This window comes from Peromyscus californicus, unplaced genomic scaffold, assembly GCF_007827085.1.
Source record: "Peromyscus californicus insignis strain IS unplaced genomic scaffold, ASM782708v3 Scaffold_6__1_contigs__length_162567912, whole genome shotgun sequence".
NCBI classification, from domain to species: Eukaryota; Metazoa; Chordata; class Mammalia; order Rodentia; family Cricetidae; genus Peromyscus; species Peromyscus californicus.
The window spans coordinates 6599972-6615253 of record NW_026294584.1 but is presented as its reverse complement, the minus strand read 5'-3'; the positions used below and the strand labels follow the sequence as shown (position 1 = coordinate 6615253).

The 15282-nt window shown below is 38.7% G+C and overlaps 1 protein-coding gene across 1 annotated transcript in view; it reads left to right on the top strand.

Moving 5' to 3' along the window:
* The window catches only part of Sema3c (semaphorin 3C), a 155876-nt gene that overhangs the window by 60618 nt on the left and 79976 nt on the right, over positions 1 to 15282 (top strand). The gene's annotated exons all lie outside the window — the stretch shown is intronic.

The window sequence follows — 15282 nt, the reverse complement described above, 5'->3', positions numbered from 1 at the left end:
TGTGTTAAGGGAATGACTATTTGGCAGAGTGGAGCATAGAGCCTGCCCTCTGACGTGACTGAGCTTGATTTTATTCAGTATCTATGGAGGCATGAAGGCAATAAAGTTATCACTGAATAATCAACTTTTAAACCATTTGGCGTTCTGCAGTGTGGTAGAGTAAGTAGTGGGTCAACTTATGAAATATTGCACTCTTTGTATGTAGAAAACTGTAGTCAGAAATATGTAATTTTGTCAAGTTCAAACTTAATGTTTCAATTTCAGTTATGAAGGTACTAGAGAGAGCATAGTCCCTGTCAAATTGTAGAAGGCAAGTAGCTTGAAATAGTTTTATATTTATCATTCTATAATTTAGTTATTTGGGTTAATTCTTATACTTAATATCAAATCAAAGTAACTAGAAATACATACATTTAGATTTAGCTGCATTTTCATAATAACTATCACGCAAGAATCATGTAGCTGTGCCTTAGACACCAAAGTTAATACCATGTATAGGAAAGACAATAATATCAGAAACAAAGAGTATAATATAAATGAAATTATAGAAAGAACTCAACATTTGCATTGTAGTAAGTTTAAAGAAAGATTTAAAGTTCCTAAAATCATAGAAAAATACAATAGTAAAACTTTGGTATTTACATTATTTTGTATTTTGTTGTTTATGTCAGGCCCCTTCATTTAAATATAACTAAAATTGAGGCTTAGATGACATGACCAAAGGTGAAAAGCTGGCTCTAACCCTGAGGTGGGCGTTACACCTGTGCTGCCCAGTGTTTAGGAGGGTGGAGCATGGCCTCTCCACATCCGATCAACCTCAGGCATCATGCAGGTGTGCATTGGCTGTCACTGGCCCTGGGTCTCTCCCATTGGCTCTTTAAGCCTTTGTGTAGACTTCTCAGTATGAAATTTTTTTTTAACTGAACACAGTGCTGAATATATGTCCTAAATTATTGAAAAGTGAAAAGTGGGTTCTAAGTGAGATTGCTTTTAAAACTTTTGGAAAGAGAAAGACAACCCAAAACTTTAATGCCAAGGTTAGCGGTTCTCTATAATTGACAAAGTGCCATCATTGTTACCAGTCCATAGACAGTAAGTACAGACAAGGTGAGTGTTTCTTCAGAATGATAGTTTGGCAAAAATACAAACTCCAAAGTTAAGAAATTTGGACTTTTATTTAGATGGCTGAATGTTAAATTTTTCATTGACCTTAAAATTTACTTTTACTGTGTGCTACAGAATTGAAACAAAGGCCCTAAAACATTTACTCTTCACCACAGATCATCCGAGAGTAGTTTATGCTGCTTTGGCCTTAAATTTCCTGCCTGGAAAATGAAAAATACTTAGCCAGACAGCACTGAGGCTAGAGACAAATTGCTCTTTCTGTTCTCTTTTCCTTTTCCATTCCCAAATAGAACAGAAAATTAAAGACTTTATCAAGGTCAGTTTAATTAATTTTCATTAAACAGATATAATCATTCAGTCTCTTAAAGTATTTGAGACTTTCTAAGATAAATGCAGTAACATTTTAAAGTCTACCCACAGGTGTAGATAAATGAATCTATTTTGCCTAATATGGACATGATGAGTGTCATTCACTCCGAGTGTAGAGGTTTTGTAGGCATGTACTATAATGGAAAGAGGTCAGAATGGGTTTGCACAGCCCTTCTAGAACATCTGAATGGTATGTTCAAGTGCCACATGGGTTACAAAGATAGCCTTTCCGTTTTCTTTCCTCAACAGTGTTTTGCTGTTGTATGACAGTGTGGATGTTTGACCTCTCTGAGGAGCATTAACTGTTGCTTGAATAAGGATAAAGACAGTGGTTACACTGTTCTGAACAATGTGTTGCAACTGCACCAGCTCCCCTTTAATTTGATGACTTACTTTATAAGGGGGCCAGCTTGAGAGATGGATAATGTCACTATCCCTAGTTAATCAATATGCAAATTCAGCTCCCAAGACGGAAGTAACTGCTAGTTACACAAGCAAGTACACCTTGATCATGGGCCCACATTGTAGACTATTCTATACCTTATAAAAGAATATAACAAAGATAAATCATATTTCATGTAGAGTCTTCCAAAGAAATATACAGAAAAAAATTTGTCCACTAATGTTATTGGTATTATTACAGGAACATTTGTCAGGTGAGCTTTGTAAAGAGAGCTGAGAATCTTAAGATTATAAAATATAGGAGCTGGAGAGATGACTCGGTGATTAAGATTACTGACTGCACTTCCAGAGGACCAGGATTCAATGCTCAGCACCCACATGACAGTTCAAAACTGTCTATGACTCCAATTTCCAGAAGATCAGATACCCTTCTACAGACATGCAGGCAAAAACACCAATGCACATAAAATAAATAAATTATTTTAAAAAATAAAATATAAACACTGGATGTTCTGCAGGAAAACAGTTTTGAAGCTCAGATCACTGATTGCATCATGAACTTTTCAATCACTTTTCTTTTTTTTTTTTTTTTTTTTTGGTTTTTCGAGACAGGGTTTCTCTGTGTAGCTTTGCGCCTTTCCTGGAACTCGCTTTGGAGACCAGGCTGGCCTCGAACTCACAGAGATCCGCCTGGCTCTGCCTCCCGAGTGCTGGGATTAAAGGCGTGTGCCACCACCGCCCGGCTCAATCACTTTTCTATGTAGAGTTCTTATGAACAACCCAGAGGAAGGAGCTTGTCAGTGAAGGAGTCTGCCCTGTTCACAGAGCTTCTGATGCTGTCTCATTTCCATCTTGCATGTTGCTGAGACTTTGCCAGCCTCCTCGAGGAAAGAGGAAAATTGGCAACTGTAAATTATCAGTGATCACAAATTTTAGGAAGGAAAACAGCATTTTAATGGATCTTGGTTTCAAATATGCAGCTATGACCACAGCTCAAAAATGTATACTTTTAACGAACATTCTGCTAGTCACATACTGACACCAATTCTATCTCAAATCACTTTTGTAAAATGAATTTGAATCTAAGTACAGAAATAAATGAAGGCAGTAAAATACATCTGTGATAGAGCACAAAATCAGAGTAGTTCCTTTACATGAGAGATTGGGGAGGTCTCCTCAAGTAGATAGTGCTGAGTTCTGAATGCCGTAAAGGAAATAACCCTGGGAGGATCTAGGCAGACTAGAGTGGCCTTGACACTCAAGCTGGCTTGATAAGGTCAACAAACAGCTCTGAAAAGATCCCACAAGTAATTCTTTGTGAAAAGAGCTGTTTTCATCCCTAAGAAATTTTATTGTATTTTTGTAAGCAATTTGCGTATCTCATGTACATTGAAATCTGAAAACCAAAGTTACACTCAGGGCAGTGAAGGAGGCCAAGGCCCTTGGCCCAGCATGTCCTTACCTTCCACAGATAACAAGGGACTATTTTCCCAAGATTCCCCGCACTTTCTAACATCAAATTAATAGGATTATTGTGGAGGTTAGACAAGACACTGCATGTCAAACATTATTAGAGAATATAGATATTTTGGGTGGACAGATTGCTAATACAAATTTTGTCATGTGAGTGGTAGTTCAACATAGGGACATTGTGTAAAATCAAGAGAAACTGTTTTTATTTTTCTCATTTATTTTTATGTTGGAATTAAGAACTATTTTGTTAAAATTTTGAGGTATTATAATTATTTGTATTGATAGACTACACCTTAATAAAAATAAGACATTACACCAGTTTTTCTTTAGTATGATGAATACTAAAACAACTCTAGATAAATACTTTAAAGCCCAAACTGTGCAGAAATATCTTATTTAAAACGGAAACTCCCATCTTAATGTGAAGACCCCCAGCTAAGTATGATCCACAACTACAAGGCTGTGGTCCTTCACACTTATTTTCTCACTCAATTAGTTCCATGGTTCCAGAAGACAGGCATTATCTCCATCTTTCAGGTAGGGATGCTTAAGTACCCACAGTTTAAATAACTTGCCTAAAGCCACATTGCTAGCTAGCCAAATGCAGAGCCAAGATCTGTGGATAGATCTGTCTTCATAAGCCAGACTTTGTTCCAGGAAAATGCATTAGATTAGAAACAAAATCCATTTATCTGTATGTTTTTGAATAAGTTGATTTTAAACTTGGATTGTCTAAAACTTAACTTTCCGTGATGTTTTTTAAAAGACAGTCTTTGTTATTTTCACATATTTTTTCTAAAATAACAAAGCTTGCAGTGTATTTTATTTATGTATTTATTTATTTAGAATTTCTTTTAATTTTTTAATTAATTTAATTTTACATATCAGCCACGGATTTCCCTGTCCTCCCTCCTCCTGCGCCCCCCCTCCCCCCAATCCACCCCCCATTCCCATCTCCTCGAGGGCAAGGACTCCCCTGGGGATTCAGCTCAGCCTGGTAGATTCAGCTGAGGCAGGTCCAGTCCCCTCCTGCCTTCACCCAGGCTGAGCAAAGTGTCCCAGCATAGGCCCCAGGCTCCAAAAAGCCAGCTTATTGAAGTGTATTTTAAATTGGGGAAGTACAATGTGTCTGTCTTTGATGAAAATAAACCAGAGGCAAACACCTTACTAGACTTGCATCTGCCTGTTCCTCTGGCTATACAGAAGTGGCTTGCTCGACTTCATCCCATTAAGTCACCTAAGGGTCGGTACAAAGCAACCCACCCCATCTCAGCTGTTTAAACCCACTGTTTTGATTAATAAATTCATTTTGCCTTTTGAGATTCATGGATTAATATGGCTATAAGTAAATGAAATGAAACATCTCCACATGTTGAAAGTATGACCCTACTTCATTAACATTCAGACTAAAGTTATAATTTCTGGTACTTGTCATATCCTCTTTTGTGTATGCTTTATTTCTACCACTTTTGAGTTGTGCTTTATTCCCACTTGTATGTTGAAAATTAAAAGACAGTCATAGCTAACGTTTATATCATGAAGGTGGCAGAATTTTGTAAAGTAAACTTTGAGTCAAGTTTTCTGCTTTTCTCCTTGACTCCCATGCAAAAATGATAAATATTATGTTTCCCGAGCAAAAACAAAGAAGTGCAACACTGATGTCCTTTTGTGAGACACTGAGTGGTACCATCTCAAATGCCAACCCATGACAGGAAAAACCAAATGGTTTCCCAGTATAGCATGGAGGAAAGGGAAAGCTCCAGACAGCATGAGGAGTGTGAGGAGCTGCGATATGGCGGGCAGACGTGTGATAATGAGACTGTAAATCACAGGAGATGTATGTGGATTCTTTGCTGTTCTCTTGAATCCAAAGGCAATCTCATGACTGTGAAGCACACTCTCAATGATGAGCAGTAAAGACTGCTATAGTTACTGATCTTCTGTCTCTCCTGTGTCAGGAGAGACAGACAGAAACCAGCAGGAGAACAAGGCTGTGCACTGTAGACTGACCAGTGTGTTTCAGATAAAGTGAACTTCTTCTCTGCAGCTCTCCAAACTTGGGTCTTGTTTTGAAGCCAAGTGCAATAACTTGGTTAAACAATGAGTCACACTGAACTAAATAATATTTATATAAAATAGCTGTCACTTTAGGGAAAATATCTCCACATATCTTTGTTCATAATGTCTGGCCCTTTAAATTTTAGGTGGTACAATATACAGTTTATTATATTTTTCCCGTACTCAAGCTAAAAATGGGCTTTAAAAGACATCAAATGAAACAGTAGTTCAAGAATTTGCAGTGGTTTGGAGAGCTAGGCCGTTGAGTCCTGAGTAATCAAACTTACAAAAACCGGGTGGTCCTCCATCATTCTGAAGGAATTAGAGATAGAGAACGTTTGGCAGTGTGTAGCTTCTTTCCAGTTGGTAATTTGCATTTTCTTCTTCATGTAGTTCAATTGTTTGATAGGTGCCGCGCATGCAGAGCTTGCTGGGGATTATATGTAGAGCCCAGTAGTTTGTACAGAAATCTCACACATCCTGAGCCTTAACTGGAGAGTAATAACACATCTGTGAGCTTGTAGAACACTGGAAGACCTCTTAATTAACCCTCATTTGCAGTTGAGCAAATCATTAAGTAAGTTATTAATAGGTCAAAATTTTCCAGTTATTTTCTATGTATATTTATTTTTCTGCTGGTGTACAATAATCTTGGCATACACATACTCTCATTCTTCTCTATGCTCTTAATATTGCATCAAAAACATTCTCTCCCTACCTCTTTATTAGTTAAAACTGCCTTTCTAGAACTTCATACATGATTATCCTACACTTTCCCACAGTTTTTGTTGTTGCTAATATGGTAAGTGACTTGGGAACAATCCAGCAACCTGGGTTTGGCATTTAGGAGTTTGCATCTTTACACGCTATTTTTGACAGTCCAGAAATGTGTAGATTTTCTTTTGCATGTTGTTGGATTCATTCTTCTGACTAGAACATCCAGCCAAAATTGTCTGTCAATCCTAAACACACTTGACCATTGTTTGACTCTTCCTCATCCAGTCAAGGTTTCTACCCAAGCGCTGAGTGCTCTCTAGGAAATGCTTTTCACTTTATTGACTCATATTTGTCTTCAGGTCATGGTTTGCCAGACACTTCCTGAGCCCTAATAAAAGGCAGCTATCCTTGCCTTTAAACTTCTTTGTCTTCTACTCCATTTATGTGTTTAATATTGTGAGCCTTAGTGTTGAGAATGTCTCTGCAATATTTGTTGAATGAAGAAAAGTCAAATATTTCTTCCTGTCTAATCAGGAAGTCTTAGTCTTTGTTCGCTAGTATTCCTGAATCATCTTGTTCACAGTGTTTGTGGTTCACCCCCAGAATGTCTTCTTGGCAGACACTAAGACTTTTTTTTAGATATTTTGTACTCATCCATTGACTCAATAATTGATCTGTTGAATGATGAAATGAATGTGCTTCAAACAATAATTTATTGTGTATAAATAGAGGCTTTGTGCAGAAACCTGTGGCAAAAACTATGAAAGACTTTGGTAAAAGCAAACTGGGCAGACCTCACCAGTATGTGAGACCTCTTACTTTTATTGCTAGGAAGTCTTCTCCCTAGAAGCTCCCACTCAAAAGTTGCCATGTGTCCAAGGAGGTCCAACTTAAGTCACAGAAAACCACAAATATGGGGAAATTTATAACAGACAAATAATAAATGATGCTGTAAGAATCTTTGCAGATGTTGTTACAGTGGAACATGTGAGGGGAACATCATGTTTCTTTCCTAGGTATTTGTTTACCAGAAAACCCAGGTCCAGTCCTCATTCCTGGCCAATGCACACACACTGCTTGAACTATTTTCCCCTGTCATTGAGTTTGTCCCACCACTCGAGAACTTTGAATACTCATATTTTACACTGTTTCCTTCATGATCTTATTAGTAATTGTTCATTAATTCCTTTTAAAAATAACAGCATGAATAAATGTGTTACAAACCTTTAAGACTGTATATAAGCAAATATAATAAGAGCATATTACATCCAATGAAGTCAACTCATTAAAGCAATTTCTAATTGTTATTGTATAACCTTCTTTTTGTCTTTGTTATCATGCTTCTTCTTTGATGACCACCCTGGGACCACTGTTGCTGAACATCTTGCTCTGGTACCATTCCCAGAGGTGTCTAGAGCAGTAGGAAGCAGGTGTCACGGGGAGGCGCTTACTCATTTACAAGTTTGTTTCTATATTTATGTCTTGAATTGGTACTCTGAGACAGGTGTCTTCTGACTGAGAAGCATGATGAGTGTTCATGGCTCAGTATCTACATGCTATCCTTCCATAGTTTAGGGACAGGTTCAGATTTGAATCTCCTTCTCAGAAGTCACTTCCTGCTAGTTCAGAGTCTCTGAAGGCATGCTGAGAAATGCAACTTCTTTACCTCCAGTGACCCTGACCATTGACTCCCCAATGAGGAGCCTAAAATTTGCACCTAATATCTTTCAAACATCCTAAGTGAGCTTAGAAGAAAAAAAATCAGAGTTAAGATTCCTTATTGAATTGAAGCAGACAGCACAAATACAATATGGTTTTTGTAGGAAAATAAAGTCTTGTTCTTTAGTATAGCCTCATTTATTTTGAAGAAAATACACAGTTTTAATTTTATATATATATATATGTATATATATATATATATATATATAAGAAAAGGTTTTAGAAATACTTCTCATTCCTATGAGACTCAAAAAATGAAAATAAAAAGTATGCTAGACTTCCAGATACTCCATAGTGATGAAAATAAATATTTGTAATAGGTGATACTTGCAATCAGTGTAGAATGAATTGTTTTCATAGTTATTTTATTGATACAGGGAGCATAAGAGCTCATTCTGGCTGCTAAATGTCTTAGTTATTTGTATTATTTTTAATGCAAAAGAGCAAATTAAAGGAGAAAGAAATAGCTTGACTTAACAGTTTAAATGAAAATCCGCCATTGTTGCAGGAAAGGCAAGGTAGCAGAGGAGGCTTCTAGTCCCAACTCCCCCAGCGGCGGGGGTGGGGGGACGGCACTCGCCTTCTCCTTTAATTCCGTGGGGAAACACAGCCCTCGTAAGGTTCTGCCTATTCAGTACAAATAGCCCAGTTAGCTCAACTAATCTAATCTAGATGACCCTCATGGCCATGCTCAAGGCTGACCTGTTCTGAGGGGCTTGTCTCCTCCATGATTCTAGACTGTGGCAAGCTGACAATCTCAACTCTCCCGCTAAATAATATCATTCTCTCTTGAATTTTCTAGAGGCAGATTTGAAGGCATAGGAGTAAAGTAGGGGGTGTGATCTGTGAAAACCCTTCAGCACCTGCAGCTGACTGCAAAGTTGATACTCCCCATGCTGTTCCACAGACACATTTTGTCTCTTCATAACTTCTTTAATAAAAACCTTCACTTTCTAAAACATGATGGTATTTTCTCATTTTAATGATTCATGACCAAAGTAGTAGATTACAGACATTAAAATAGCTTAGATTCACTAGCATAAACAAATAATGTGAATGGGCAAAGACTTTGTGTCATATTCAGAATCTTACATTCGGAAGACAAAGTCTATTTTAACAGTTGGTGCTGTGACATCTTCTAACTTCCAAACACGGTGTTCTGAACCTTTGTAAATGTTCTGCAAGAGAGAAAGCCCAAAAGGGAAAGAGGGAAATACTAGCAACTCAAGACAGTCCTGATCTGAAAACTCAAGGCAGTTTTTTTTTTTTTTCAAGACAGGGTTTCTTGGTGTCAAGTCAGTTTTAGTAACTCTGCCCTGCTTAAATTATCTTCAAATTCTTATTTGAGTTATGCAGTTAGAAAACTGCAGGAAAATCTTGTGATCACAAAGAATAGTGTATCTCACGGCCTTAAGACACAAGCGAGCAAGGCAGGTTTTGAAGATGTGAAAAAAAAAAATAAAAAATAGACTGCCAGAAGGGCCAGAATACAAAGAAGAGACACTGTAGTGCTGAGTGAGGTTTTCAGTGAGGTAATCTAGCTAGCTCACACCAAGCCGTGAAGGCCTTGGTTCCAGATGTGGCAGAAGGGCATTTGAGACAGATATGAAGTGGGAGCTTTAAGCCACAGTGAGCATAGAACTGGCCGATAGCAGTGTTTTGAGAATCAAAGGGGCATTCTTGGTAATTACGCTCGGAGAACAGGCACAGACTGGGTCTGTCTGTGGCAAACTGGAGTGAGAGTCCTGCTTCATAAAGGCTCCTGTATGTTTGTTAACCTCCTGCCTTATGCAATGCCCGGGAAATCCATTTTGCGTCACGGTTGCCTTTCCCTGGCCAGGCTCACTGAATAGAGCTGTGTCCCTTCGTCCCTTTCTCATCCATGCGCCACTTTAGTGGCTCTGCTCTAATCTTCCTCATCCATCAAAGAACGAAGATGAGAGACCCATTTATCTTCTGTGTGAACCATGCCTGTCATACCGTCTGCATCAGGCCTCTGGGCCTGGCACAGGGGAAGGAGAACCGCGTCACTAAGCTGTGACAGATTTGGGTGCAGTTGCCTGCAGTCTGGTCCCCTGCCTTTTCCAAAGTAGCAAAGGAAATTCAAGCCACTGATACATTTCTATTGCTTTTTTAGATTCTGCACAGACCCAGTGCAGGGCAAGCACATGCCAGAACTCCAAATGTGACATGTCTTTATGCTTAGGAAAGTTAAGGCTACCTGGTCCTGCCCACAGATTAAGAACCATCCTTGCTTTGAAAATTTTCCACTAGTGACCTTGTGACCTTGTTTGAGATGACCAGTGAAATTCGCTGAATGTTAATGGTTTTGCAGAGGGCCTAGAATGCTATCAGGGCTGAATACAGAAGCATTGAGTAGGAATCCAGCGAGTGTTTAAGGCTGGGTTCTTACTCTGCTGATGAACTCACAGATGGCTACTCTTTGGGGCTGTTAATTTTGAGCAAATGTGGTTTTAACAACCTGCCTGCTGTTCTCTGTTTACATTAGGAATTAAGAAGTATAATTTTACTGGGCTGCCCTTTCAGCTCCTTATCTACTGGTTTTTCCTAAAGGGACAGGTAAAATTCACTTTGTAGCCCCATTTCAAAACACTGAGCCTCCAGGAAAGGATGAATCATGAAACCCTCTCTACTTAAAATCTTTCTAAGATAAGACATCCAGGAGAGGACATTATCCTGTCAGAATCACTGTCTCTAAGGTCAAAAGCAACCAAGGCTTTGAAATTTGCCCTGTGCTTTCTGCCTAAGGCTCAGTAGAGGCTTCTTCCAAGATGTTTCTGCAGGCTAGCTCCATAAAAGAATAGAGCAAAGGAGAGGTTTTAAATTGTCACAAAAGCTTATCTTCTCACCTGCATCATCTATCTGAGTGATTCATCAAGCCTACGGTGCTGACCAAGCCATAAATATGTGCTGAATAAATAAACTGATCACACAGTCTGAGCTTTAAATGTAATTAATGAGTAATCATTATATCTGCTTCTAACTGAGAGAGTCCTGGGAACTGATTTTCAGTGCAGTAATTCTTTACCTAATCAGGACCTTTATAAAAGACCAAAGACAATGTGGTATTCTGAGTAAATGATCTCCCTTACTAAGGAAGTAAGACTAACGGTTATCATTCATGATAGGTTCCCCATGCATTCTACCAAGATCACATCTGTGAACATATGAATGAAACTTTCAGTGAAAGAGAGTCTTAACAATATAGTTGTAAGGTCCCGTCAACACTCCATTATTAAGATTCACGTAGGTAGGAATATTGCATTCCTGACAGCCATACGACACTATATACTGATCCATGTTCTCAGTGCTGTAATGATGCCTTAACTGCTGCAGACAGAGGAGCTTATCTTGCTGGGGACCCTGCTGTCCTCCCAGTTTTGTTTAAATTCTCAAGGCTCACAATGGCTTCTATTATGCAGAAATGTTCATCTGAGCATGCAAACCTTAGGTAAGCATATTATTCTGGAAATTTTCCCTGTAAGAACATTGGTGTAAAGGCATTACAGTAATTTTCCATCATGGACATCTACTATAATGTGGCTATCAGGGAAGAAATATGTGTTTTTTAATGCTTTTTCCCAGGAGATTTTTCCCAGGAACTTGGAGACCTACGTTGCCCTTTGTGGAGCCACTGAGTTTTCTAACCCTGTGTACAGTATCCTCAGCCAAGTTAATTCCCAATCATTTCAGCATGGCCTGAGAAACAATGCTGTATCCCTGATGCTGTAAAAAAGGATGTTATCATCACTGGCATTTAAAAGAAATGCAAGTCGACCTCCTTCTTTGTCTTGTTTAGAGGCAATTCTTACTAAAAACAGGGAGTTCTTCCCTCACTGCAGCCAGATCATTAGATCATTCATTTCCTGTGAGTGTGACAAAGCCTCTGAACTACATACAGCCTCTCAAGTAGAATCTCCATTGAAGGAAACGATGGAGTCTTGGGTTGTCCTTTTTATGAATAAAACTCCCATTGCTTTGAGAGCTCGCTCCTTCCCCCCACAGCTCCAAAGCTCAATTATCACTACGCACCGTAATTTAAGTAGCATTTGAACAAAATACCCTAGGCTTCTTTCACAAAAGTGGCAGTTGTGAAGTAAATCTTCCAGGTTAACAGCTGTCAGCTGTCAGTGGGCTACACATAATTAAATTTGAAGATGCTTTATGGTCAGAGAAGACAACTAAAAACCCTTGGAGCAGAAAGGCCTTTAGGGTGATGTGGTTACTGCCCTCTCTGGCACTGAGGCTAATTCAGGACTGGGATGGCTTTCTGAAGACACAGGTAGAGGAAAACTGCAAATGGAAGTCAGTGTTTTTATTTCCCAGCTAAGACCACATGCCTGGCTTTATTTTCATGCAGATTGGAGAACAAAATGGTGACAGAATCTAAGGAGGGAGGGAAGAGGGAGGGAAGGAGGGAGAATGGGGAGGGATTTGAGAAACTGTCTACACAAACTACCTTAGGCAGGGTGAGGAGGTGACAGTTAGGGGCTGTAAATACAAAAGACGGGACAATTAGTAAGAAAGCCTCACATCAAGGCTTCTAAAATTTTAGAGATCTTTTGGTTGTGAGGTAGGCCTACGACTGTGCTATTCCATGTTTTCCCTATAATTATTGGTCCAAATTGAATATTACTATTACTAAATTCCAATGAATTTTAACATTTTCATTCATTTTAAATATCTCCATATATTAATGCATTTGGTTTCCATGGGAACATTCATTAGAAGCTGTTCATTAGAAGCTATTGTTGCAATATGTGTTCGTATACATATGTTTATAATTATATTTATAATTTTATATATACATATAAAATCAAAGACATAGAGGCTTTCATTTGGATGTGCATGGGAGAGGTTGGAAGGGGAAATAGAGGAGGTGGAGAGAAGGAAGGAGGAAGTGATGTAATTATATTTAATTAAGATGTAAAAATACAAAAAGAAGGTAGCTGAGCAAGCCAGGGAGCATTAGCCAGGAAGCAGCATTACTTCACGGCCTCTGCCTCAGTTCTTGCCTATATTCTTGCTTTCGCTTCTCTTGATGATGATGTATCATCACATGGAAGCATAAGATGAAACCATTGATTTTCTACACACACACACACACACACACACACACACACACACACACACACACACAAATCATAAAAACTAAACTGCTATTCATACTGAAAAAGAAATGGAGAGACAGGAAGATTAGTTTGTTTATTTTTAAACACAGCCAAATACGCTATTTTGCTATCATTCCATATTATTGGCTAAAACTATTGAACTATATTATGGAGGACATTCTAAAGTGGAGAACTGAACACACTGGCTAAAGCTGTGTGTGCTTCGTGTTCCCATGAAATGTGTCCAGGCAATCACAGATCTGTGTGTGCTTTATGTTTACATGAAGTGTGTCCAGGTGATCACAGATCTGTGTGTGCTTTGCGTTCACATAAAGAAGTGTGTTCAGGTAATCACAGATCTGTGTATGCTTTGTATTCACATGAAGTGTGTCCAGGCGATCACAGATCTGTGTGTGCTTTGTATTCACATGAAGTGTGTCCAGGTGGTCACAAATGGCATTCTTGACTTCCTCTAAGAATCTTTGTCATTTTTTATTTTGCTGTAAGCCAAACCATGGCCATTGACAAGTGTTCTAGAGATATGACTTGGGTTCTTTGCCTACAAATTTAGAATCAATATATCATGAAGTCAGAAACCTTAGAAAGCATGCACTTTCAAAGCTTGTCACTGTTTAAAATCATTGTCACAAGATCAATGGAATTTAGGACCATCTGCATAGAGGTCTTAAGTTTTGCAGAGGAGCTTTTTACCTGCAGAGAAAGGTACATACATTGTGACTATTGACTGTTCTTACTGTCCTGGTGTCTTCTGACTCTCAAAGTTCAGATACTCAACTTAAAAGAGGCTGAATGAATGGGAGTCACTGATCACTGACAGGTCACAACTCTCAGGACATAAATTTCTTATTTCTGCCATATTCATGGGCATCCTGTCATCCAATGGTGCCTTATTTCTGCCATATTCATGGGCATGCTGTCATCCAATGGTGCCTTATTTCTGCCATATTCATGGGCATGCTGTCATCCAATGGTGCTACCTCCTGAAGGACAAATAGTGCAATAACTGTTCTCAGGTGACTTGAAGCAAAGCATATTAAGGTAGTGGAAATTACATAGAGGAAATGTATCAGTTGTTTAGAGTCATTTGGAGATGATCCTAAAATGGTGAATGTACTGACTCTGAGAATAAAACATTGACAAGAAGACAGTCTCCATACCATCGATTTCTCTTCCTACTCACTGTACTGGCTAATGACTTTCATTAATAAATTTAAGATTACTTAAACTGTGAATTATTTTTGAATCATATAGAGTCAGCATGAACTTTAACTTTCTGATTCATTTCAGCAGAAAGCCAATAATTAACTATATATTTTAACAAACACTATTTTAAAATTGATTAATTTTTTAAATCTAATTTTTAAAGAAGTTCATATATGAATATTTCATTTACATCACTTCTTTCCCTACCCCCTCATTCTCTAACTCTTCCAATGCCTTCTACTTCTAAATTCATGGTCTCATCATCCTTAATTAATATTTTAGTATAAACACACACACACACACACACACACACACACATATATATACACAAACACATGCACATACACAGGTATGCATATGCACTCACGCACGCATGTGTGCACATACACATATACATAACCTATAGAGTCCATTTACCGTTGCCTGTATATACATGTCCAGGGATGACTGCTTTGTATTGGACACTCTGTGTGGGAGCTTGTCCCTAGAGGAGATTGACTCTTCCTTTCTTGGCGGCCATTGACTACCAGTCGCTGTTCATCCAGCAGCAGGACTTTGCGTGTTTCTTCAGTTCATGTTGCCTCTCCTGTTCATGTTGCCTCTCCTGTTCATGTTGCCTCCTCTCCTGTTCAGGCAGCTACACTGTTGTGAACTCAAGGGTGCGTTTTCCCTGCTCTAGACTGCACTGTCTAGCAACAGGCATCCTGATCCACCGGGTACTACCATCCTTCCTCCTCCTCTTCTCTAACGCTTTCTGTGCCTTAGGTGGAGAAGTTGCACTGCTGATGTATTAATTAGAGTTAGACACCCCATGGACACTTATTCTCTACATTTTGACCAGTTGTGGATCTATGTGGTAGTCTCTATCTATCTCTTGCAAAGGCTTATTTGAAAAGGAGAGAGACTACACTAAGTACTTACAATACAGTTAGAAATTACATTAGTTTAGGGAAAGGACATTAGTAGGTTCTCCTCTAGAATCTGCAACTTCTGAAGCCACAAGTAGGTGTCAAAGTTCACAGTACCAGGTGTGAGTTTCCTTTTATTTAGTGGGCCTTCAGTC